The 10,347-nt window shown below is 42.8% G+C and overlaps 1 pseudogene; it reads left to right on the forward strand.

Annotated features, from left to right (window-relative positions):
- Positions 1-7,660: 7,660 nt before the first annotated feature.
- On the forward strand, positions 7,661-7,778 carry LOC126482943 (5S ribosomal RNA; annotated as a pseudogene).
- The last annotated feature ends 2,569 nt before the right edge of the window (positions 7,779-10,347 follow it).

The following is a 10,347-nucleotide window of genomic DNA, read 5'->3' on the forward strand; positions in this document are numbered from 1 at the left end:
CATACAGTCCTAAATTGGCCCCCATTCGATTTTCATACGTCACCAAACCTTAAAGAACACCTCAAGGACCTCGCTCTGATAGTAATGAAGCGATGTGGGCAGAGGTCAGCTTGTGGCTCTGTCCACAAAGTCAAACATTCTACAGGGATAGTGTCAAAAAGTTTTCTCTCGTTGGCAGAAACGTTTTCGACTCGAGGGTGACTGTTGAGAAATAAATATATAGACATGAAGAATAAAGGTATAGAAGATTAATAAAGTTTGTTTTATTTAAAAAACTTTAAGAGTTTTCAGGTAAAAAATTAGGGGGCATTATTTTCAGCATGCCCACTGAGACGCCCTGCTAAATCCTCAGGACAGGACAGGTAGTTTAAAATGTGGAAAGGGACCAAAATAGCGGGCTGTCAGTTACACTCGAACATACAACTTTATTGTTATTGTTATTGTTGGCGAATTTTCCCTAAAAGGAAATCGTTAAGCTTATGACTTTGAAGGCTTGTTCTTCTTGTCCTTCCAGTACTCCTTCATTCTCTTGGAGAGGGCCTCTTTTCTCTCCTCAGACCATTCTTGTTTGGTCCGCTGTTTTAGCGCTTCTGACTTTACTTCCCAATTGTCTATGTGTTTTCGGAAGGTGCTTCTGTCTGTGGTGTTTGTGGTGCCAATTGCTTGTAGGTCTTTTCGGACTCCTTCCATCCAGGGTGTCGAGACTTTAAGTGTCTTGATGTGTTCTAGAATTTTCTTGGTGAGTCTTGTTTCAGGGAGTCTATCTAAATGTCCGTAGAATTTAAGGCGCCTTTTCTCATATCGTTCTCGATGTTCGAATATGCTTCTACTGTTGAGTTCTTCTGTAGTCTGTAGCCATCTGGTGTGGGTCTTCCTCCTAAAATTTTCCTCATGATTTTGCGTTCTTCTTTTTTGATTTCTTCAATTTTGATTTTCCTGTTGAGTGCTAGTGTTTCGCTGGCATACAGTACGGCGGGTTTGATCACTGTGTTATAGTGTCTGATCTTGGTGTTTCTGGAAATGCATTGTTTGTTGTAGACGTTTCGTACCATGCCTAGTGATTTCCGTGTCTTCTGTTGTCTGTCTTCGTAAGCCAGTTTCTCTGTTCCGGTCGGTTCGATGATTTCGCCTAGGTATCTGAAGTGTGTGACCCCTTTAATTTTGCCGTACTTGGTTGTGATGTCGTCGCCTTCTCTTGTTAGGACTTGCGTTTTTTCAAAAGAGATTTGTAGGCCGACTTTCTCGGCGCATTCTTTCAGGATTTCGATCTGTGTTTTTGCTGATGTTGGGTCATAGGTCAGTATCGCTAGGTCGTCTGCGAATGCTAGGTAAGGGATTTCCAGTCTTTTCCTTCCTAGTGTGACTGGTCTCCAGGTGTTTTGTCTCCTGACTTCAGCTTCCCATTCGCTCATTACTTTGTCCAGGACGATGTTGAACAATAGCGGGGATAGTCCATCTCCTTGTCTTAGGCCAGTGTGGATTTCAAAGGGGTCCGAGATTTCGCCCATGAATTTGACTTTGGATTTTGTATTGGTTAGTGTCTGTTCGATTAGTCTTCGGGTCTTTTGGTCTAGGCCTTTTTCTCTGAGGATTTGGATGAGGGACTTTCTGTCGATCGAGTCGTAAGCCTTTTTGAAGTCGACGAAAGTGCAGATGATTTTTTTGGGGCTTGTCATGTGGGATTTTATGATTGATTTCATGTTGAAGATTTGTTCGGGGCAGGCTCTGTTGGGTCTGAAACCCGCTTGGTATTCCGAGATGGCGGGTTCCAGTTGTCATTGCGTTCTGGTGAGAAGGCAGGTTGATAGAATTTTGTAGATGATCGGTAGCAGAGAAATTCCTCTATAATTGTTTGTGTCTGTCCTGTCACCTTTCTTGCGTAGCGGGTGAATGAGTGCGGTCTTCCAGTCGTCAGGTATGATTTCGGTTGTCCAGGTGTTCTGTATGATTTGTGTGATTTCGTTTAGCGAGTTTGGTCCTAGGTTCTTCAGCAGTTCTGCCGTTATTCCGTCTTCACCGGCTGCCTTGTTGTTTTTCAGTTACTTTATGCAGTGGAGGATTTCTTCTTTTGTTGGTGATGGTGAGTCTTCCGGTGCGTTGGCCGGTTCTCGGGGTTCGAAGGTTGAGTTAGGTTCCGGGCAATTTAGTAATTTTGAAAAGTACTTCGCGAGCTCTTCACAGTTTTCTTTGTTGGTAAGTGCCAGTTTTCCGTCTTCTTTTCTGAAGCAGAGGTTCTGTGGTGAGTATCCTTTGACTTGGTTGGCGAACGTCCTGTAGAAATCCCGTGTGTTGAAATTTCTGAAGTCTTCTTCGATGGAGTTTAGCTGATCGTTTATGTATTTGCGTTTCTCTTGTCTTATTGTTTTCGATGTTTGTCTTCGAATTTCATAGAAGTTGTCCTGTGTTTCTTGTGTTTTGTTGCTGTTGTAGTTTGTGAAAGCTGTTCTTCGATTTTGTAGGGCGATTTCGCAGGTAGTGTTCCACCAAGGGTGCTTGGGTTTTCTAGTCAGCGGGATCAGTTCCTTGGCTGTGTTCACAATTTCTTGTTTAAAGCTGGTCCAATCTTTCGCCTCTTGTTTTTCCCAGTGTTCTGTGATGTTCGATTCTCTGATCTTTCTTGTATCAAATTTCGGTGAGGTCAATTTCTTTTTGTGTTGTCTTCTTGGTGTGAGTTTGATTTTGATTCTTGTTAGGTAGTGGTCCGAATCTATGTTGGCGCCTTTTCTCACTTGGACGTCGTAGATTTCTTTCTGGTATTCATAGGAGATTGCCACGTGATCTATCTGGAATTCGCCTAGTGAGTGGACTGGTGATCGCCACGTCTTTTGTTTCTTGGGCTTTTTCATCAGGGAGGTTGACATGATTTTGAGGTTGTTTTGCTGGCAGAGTTCGATCAGTCTGGTGCCGTTTTTGTTGGTGAATTTGTGTGCAGGGAAATTTCCTACTGTTTTTCTGTAGCGTTTTTCTCTGCCGATTTGTGCGTTGAAATCGCCTAGTAGAATTTTCGCGTTGTCTTGGGGTATTTTTGCCAGGGTGGTTTCGAGTTTGTCCCAGAATTTGTCTGTTTCTTCTGGTTTGTCCTTGTTGTCTGCGTTCGTGGGGGTATGTACGTTGATGAGAGTGTAGTTCTTGTTGGCGTGTTTGATTCGCATGGTCATGAGCCTGTTGTTGATCGCGCTGACTTCTTTTACTGAGTCTAGGATGTTTTTGTTTACTGCGAAGGCCATGCCGAGGAGTGCTCCTCCTTTGCCGATTTTCCTGTTGGTTCCACTCTTGAAGAATCTGTAGTTTCCGTAGTCTATTGTGTCTGAATCCGTGTATCTTGTTTCTTGTAGCGCTAGGATCGAGATCTTTTGACTGGTGAGTTCCGTTGTTAGATTGTGTAATTTTCCCGTTTGTATTAGTGTCTGTATGTTGAAGGTGCCAAAGTATGTGTGTGTTTTCTTGGGTAGTTTGCCAGAGCGCTCCGACTCGCCCTTTAGTACATCTCCAGGTCCCCCAGAATCCGAGTGCCTGGTTGCCGTCTTGCGACGGGTGGATCGTCCACCTGGGGTAATGTTGTTTTTAGGTGTACTTGCCATTATGCTTGTAATTCGTCTGGCTTGCGCCAGTTTGGTAGAACCAGGAATTTTCAGTTCCTGGAGCTCGTATCAGCCGCACCATTGGTGACAGACGCTGGCCAGAGTACCGGTGGTTACCACACAGACGTGTCTGGGCTTTTGTGTTAGTTTTCTTCGTTTCGCCGGTTTTTACTCCGGGTACTTATCCTCGAAGATGTGATAGTTTTGGTCCGCCCCGGGTATTTGATTTCCTCGGTGCCACCCATATCTGGGATACTTTCCCCTATCCGCCACCTGGGGAGGCGCCCGATGGAGGATCTATCAACCTCACACGGGCATACAACATACAACTTTATTATTTGATCAAACATTACAATAGCCCAAAAAAATGTTTTTTTGAACACGCAGCTTTAATCTTCGGGACTTAATTACTGGCTGAAAGCAACTTTAATTTAAAAATGGCTGAAGGCCAATAAGTTAAACCTCAAGCATAATCAGAAATTTAAAAGGCAAGCCTTATTTTACAACAGTTCTTTAAAAAATGGTTCAAATGGCTCTGCGCACTATGGGACTCAACTGCTGTGGTCATAAGTCCCCTAGAACTTAGAACTACTTAAACCTAACTAACCTAAGGACATCACACACATCCATGCCCAAGGCAGGATTCGAACCTGCGACCGTAGCGGTCGTGCGGTTCCAGACTGTAGCGCCTTTAACCGCTCGGCCACACCGGCCGGCCAGCAGTTCTTTAATTTACGTTGAAGGCCGTAAGAGCAAAACAACTCAAACTCAAAATCGGCTGAAGGCCCAAAACTTAAAATTCAACAACATTAAAACCTTTAAAATGCCGAAGGTCTTACGTTAAAGAGTTCTTTAAATTAGGCTGAAGGCCTAAGGAATCTTACGCCTTAAGGGCAAAACAACACTAATTTTAAAAAAATCAGCTAGAAGCCATACAAGTACAAACAACAAGAACAAATAAAAAAGAAAAGGCGGTACACCCAAGGGCACTCAGATGTTCGAGACTTGTCCTGCAATTCAAACACTATCGCTCTCTTTCGTGAGACAGGCAGTCAGGCCAACCATTCACGATCCGATGACAACCCAACCGACCGACGTCAACGGACCCACCGACAAGATAAATTCCTCTTCACTGGACCAGGGCACAACAGGGAGTTCAACGGAACAACGTAGAAGATATTGACGCCCACGACCAATCATACTGGACCTGTCAAACTACACACCGTGCTAAACAGCAGCAACACGATGAGGAAACTACACTGCCTGAAATTTACGTCAACGGCCAGGGCAGGTAACCGGAACGTTAACGGCCACAAGGCAGAAGTTTCCGCTGGTGCACTTCAATTCAAATAACCAAATACAGTGAAAATCCACAGGAGGGTAACTGGAATTTTCCAACTTGAAAACCACGTTGTTGCTCGTGGGAATGTCCCGACAGCTGACAACGAACTCCAAACGACACAATGTGAGCAGTCTTGACTTGCTGCTAGATTAAATCAGAATTCAACTTTCGTGTCCAGGGTCGGTGAACCACGGACCTCGTAGCAATGGGAACAGCCCCACACACTCCGACACCGCGTAGAGACCACCAGCGGCCCAAGCCAAACTATGTCCCGCGGAGAATTCCTCGCTGCTGCACGCCAACCGACCGACTGGTCGCACACCGCCCAGCCGGAAACTATAAGCGCCAGATCAAAGATAGTCTAAGGTGCGAATATCGATACACAACGCTGCTGCCGCCCGCGAAAGGAGAGGATAACAGCATAATCACGATAACCGTGGGGGGGACTAAACACGGAATTGCAACGAAGGGTAAATCCAGCTTATAACATGAGCCAGTCACGGTTCACCCACGTATATTACAGAACAGTCAGTTTAATGAGTCACGCTGGCAAAATACAGACACGACTTACTTAAGCAAGAATATAAAAACTGGTGAGTGTAGATCTGGGGGGTGATCAGACTGATTCCCGACGAAATTTATGAAGACGCGTGGCAATAATGGCTCTAACACTTATCTTAGAAGATAATTTATATGGGAGGCATTCAGTAAGTAATGTAACACTTTTTCGGTTCGAGGTGATGAACCCATATTTCATCGCCTGTGACGATGTTCTGCAAAATATTGTCACGATCAGCCTCTTAACGCGCAAGCAACTCCACTCAGATGGTCCTATCTTGCTCTTTATGGTCTCATCTTAGGCGCGGAGGAACGCAGTGGGCGCACATCTTTTCGTACCTCAACTAGTGGACGAGTGCGGCAGCAGTACCAACAGAGGTGTCCAGTTGTGCAGCGAGATGATTGACTGTGGTCCGACGATAACCTTGAATGAGATTGTCCTCACGTTCGAACATTGCAGGATTCACAGCTGTGTGTGGCCGGCTGGCACGTGGGAGGTCGGACAGGTTTACGTGGCCTTGTTGCAATGATGACAGCCCCTCGCCCAACGTCTCACCGTGCATTTGTTCAGTGCCAGGTCTCAGTAGACATTCTGCAAACGTCTATGAATAACTGCGATTCTGTGGTTTTCCTCCAAAAAAATTCAGTGACAGCTGTCGGCTTGGGGTGCACGTCCGTTACAGACGTCATTCTGAAGGGTACATACAACGTCGCCGCCTACTGGGAATTCACGAAACTATAGGGTCAGACGCGGGAGTATTCCACGATGTCCCACAAAAAACTTCGCATTTTTAACCTAAACTGTCTGATAAAAAATGTGTGGCTTTAGATATTGAACGCCCCTCGTAAAAAGGCAATTCTACGTTTATAGTATTTGTAGTCTTAGAGAAAAAATTTCACAATGTTGACTGGAATACACTTTATGAAATTCTAAAGGCAGTAGGTATAAAATACGGCGAGCGAAAGATTATATACAGCTTGTACAGAAACCAGGCTGCAGTTGTAAGAGTCCAAGGACATGAAAGGGAAACAGTACTTGAGAAGGGAGGGATACTGGGTTGTAGACTATCCCCAATGTCATTCAGTCTGTACACTGAGCAAGCGGTAAAGGAAACCAAAGACAAAGGACGCTGCACGTAATTGATGGCGTCCTGAAAAGAGATTATGAGAATAATATCAACAAAAGTAAGAGAAGGGTAATGGCATGCCGTCACAATAAATCAGGCGGTGCTAAGAAAATTAGATTAGGAAATGGAGTAGATGAATTTTGCAATTTGGGCAGCAAAATACGGGCCGAAGTGGAGAGGATATGAAATGTAGACGGGCAGTGGCAAGGGAAGCGTTTCTGAAGAAGAGAAATTTGCCAACAGCGAATGTAAATTTATGTGTTAGGAAGTCTTTTTCTGAAGGTATTTGTCTGGAGTGTAGCGGTATATGGAAGTGAAACATGTACAATAAAGAGTTTAGACAATAAGAGAACAGAAGCTTTTGAAATGTGGTGCTACAGGAGAATGCTGAAGATTAGAGAGGTAGATCATGTAACTAACGAGCTGGTACTGAACAGAACTGGGGAGACAAGAAATTTGTGGGACAACTTCACTAAAAGGAGGGAGCGATCGGTAGGAGACATTTTGAGACATGAAGGGATCCCCAATTTAGTACTGGTTTCGTAATGGTTCTCGCGAGACGGTCCTCATGCATTCAGCTAAGCGTTACTGTTCACGGATTACTTGCCGTGTGTTCTAGGTATGAATACGATAGGCGCGGGTATTTTTTAGAATTTAACAGCAGTACGTTAGACGCAAAACCAGGAGCAACGACACGACATCGTTACCAATTCTCTGACCGCTATCGAGAGTCCATTCTCGACTCACTTACAAGGCCTCATAACAAATATGTTAGAAACCCTATGGTTTAACATACACGTTTGCAATTAATAAGAAAAGTGGTAGTAATAAGAAAATTTTTTAAAATGAAGTAAAGAAAAGGAAGAAAATATTTAGATGTCTTCATCATAGCTATAAAGTTACAAAAGTGTGTCAATTCAGCAAATTGTGTTTTCTGTATTTGTTACATTTTCCTGTACGAACCGTAGTGTGTAAGTTGCTCAGAAGTCTACTATACATATAGTAGGTATCCTGAATACTGTATGAATTATTATGCAGCTGTGTCTCAAATAACCAACGGCCTTGCCACAGTGGTAACACCGGCTCCCGTCTGATCACCGAAGTTAAGCACTGTCGGGCTGGGCTAGCACATGGATGGATGACCGTCCGTTCTGCCGAGCGCTGTTGGCAAGCGGGGTGCACTCAGCCCTGGTGAGGCAAACTGAAGAGCTACTTGATTGAGACGTAGCGGCTCCGGTCACGAAAACTGAGAACGGCCGGCAGAGCGATGTGCTGACCGCATGCCCCTCCGTATCTGCATCCAGTGACGCCCCTGGGCTGAGAGGATAACACGGCGGCCGGTCGGTACCGTTGGGCTTTCCAAGGCCAGTTCGGATGGAGAGAGTTTTATGTCTCACATTAGGTGTCGAAAACGAATGTTGGCCGTGCACGCCTGCTTCAAACAGCGGGCTTTGCGGAAGAAATTTTGGGGACACTTTGATGAGGGACCATTCACAAGCATTCGACGAGCGGCATAAGAATTGGGGCCGCCTTTTGGAGAGCTGTCCTTGAAAACAGCTGCGTTCATGTTATCTGCACCAAGTCCAGGAAATAACGGACTGCCCATTGAAATATGGTTGTTTCGTTGTATAGTTTACAAAAAGCGAGTCGCCATCACCAAATTCTCAAAGCCACAACTACCGTGGGTATACTTACTTGTGGTGGTTGGTTGTGTAGGGCCGCGTGTTAACAGATCCATTTTATTATTAGGTTAACTTGACTTTCAGCTCTTAAATTTGTGGCCATATTTTTCTTAGCTGCTTTACAATTCCTGCGGGTAGTTTTGCTCCGTCATTACAACTACAAGAAAATGTGTTTTTCTCACCAGCCCCGTTGTTATTGAAGTAAAGCGTCATCAGTAGTCTGTAATCAGAGAATTTACAATTTCATTTGTTTTGTAGATGCAAAAAACAGAAAACAGTTCGTTAACAGATTGTTGGTTTTCACTTATGTAAATTCTGCTTGGTACTTCGCCTACATCAGAAAATGCCGACTGCTAGCACGTCTTTGGCTATTTATTTATTAGACACTGATGGTTTTTGTATGATTTTTCGCTGCCCTGAAGAACTATGCTTTCCTTACGTTTTACACACCACACTTTTTCGTACACCACTGTTCACTGTTTATTTGTATACTTATAAGCGTGTGTTGGATTTTTTAGTGTTGCCTGCATTGTCATTAGTTTATCGTTGGCTTACACTTTTCCCTCTGTAGTTAATTATATATGTATTATACTATTTAATTATGTTTCTATGTATTTATGTTCTGTGTAAGAGTACTGAAGGGATAGTGACGGAGTTTTTTTGTAAGTAGGTGGGGGAGGTATAAGCTAAACTGAGTGGACAAAAGTTCATAGTAGTGTGATAGACAGTTAGTAGGAAGAAAAGGTGAGGAACAAAAAGTGAAGTTAAATGTTGAGTGGGAGAGGTCAAGGATGGAAAAGATCCTTTTCTTATTCATGTTATTTCTTCAATTATTTTATGTAGTGTCTGTTTCCCTATATTTATTTGGTCATTGAGCAAATGTTTATTTTGTGTCAGTGCTTTGTGCACGTGGAAATTTTCTTGGAAAGGGAAGAACTATCTGTCTTTACTGATTCTTATGACATTCACATCTTTTTCAATAGTGCTTGGTCTGTGGTATTTTTGTTTTAGATGGTCTAAGAGTAATGAATGGTTTGCAACGTATTTCTGTCCTCTGATGTGTGCTTTATATCTTTTGTCAAATGTCCTGCCAGTTACTCCAGCGTATATCTTTGGACAATTTCTGCAACTGAACTGATAGATACCAGATTGTTGGTATCTGTATGGCTTTGATTTCGGTTTTGGGGTGTGATTTTGTATTGAGTTGTTTGTGTTGTAACCAATGTTAATGACTTGTTTTTGAATATGTTACCTATTTTATGTGTGACTTTGTTATGTTAGGTCACTGTATGCCATTTTTTCTTTGTGGTTGTACATGTTGTACGTGTTGATGTGGTATGCTTTCTTCATTATTTGTGTCTTTGTTTTTCTGTTTTGTTTGTCTGCCAGTGTATCTTTGTGTCCATTTTTAATGCTATGTCTTTTATAATGGCCAGCTACATTTGGTAATCAGAAGTGTTTAGGGGAATCCCACTCAGACTGTTCAACATGTATCTCATTGCGGCCTTTTGCTAATTCTACAAGTGGTTTGAGATTGCATTTAAGTTAGTGTCACTTGTTGTGGGTTTCTGTATACGTAAAATGTGTGTTTGTGGTTGTCTTTTCGTATGGTTACGTTGCGTCTAGAAAGTTGGGTGTGTTTTCTTGATCTTCTTCCGTTGTGAACTTTATGTTTTTGTGTATAGTATTTATCTCTTTGCTTAGTTGCTGTATTTTATTTTTAGGTTCATCTACCATGCATATTATGTCATCCATGTACCTGCACCAGTAGATTATATTGTAACTTTTCTTTGTTATTATGTCTTCAAGAAAGTATTAATTTTTTACATGATTCATGAAAATGTTGTTTAGTGTTCTTACAAAAGGTGAACCCATGGCTAAACCTTCTTCTTGCATGTGGTATTCTTGATTGAATTCAAAATAATTTTGTTGTGTTATTAACTGTAACAGTTTTATTGTTTCATTTATGTGCTCATGAGGTACCTGGTTGTGTATTTTCAGGTATTCTTCAATTAGTTTTATGGTTTGTTTAAAAGGGATGCAACTCTACATACTTT

This window comes from Schistocerca serialis, chromosome 5 (assembly GCF_023864345.2).
Source record: "Schistocerca serialis cubense isolate TAMUIC-IGC-003099 chromosome 5, iqSchSeri2.2, whole genome shotgun sequence".
NCBI lineage: Eukaryota > Metazoa > Arthropoda > Insecta > Orthoptera > Acrididae > Schistocerca > Schistocerca serialis.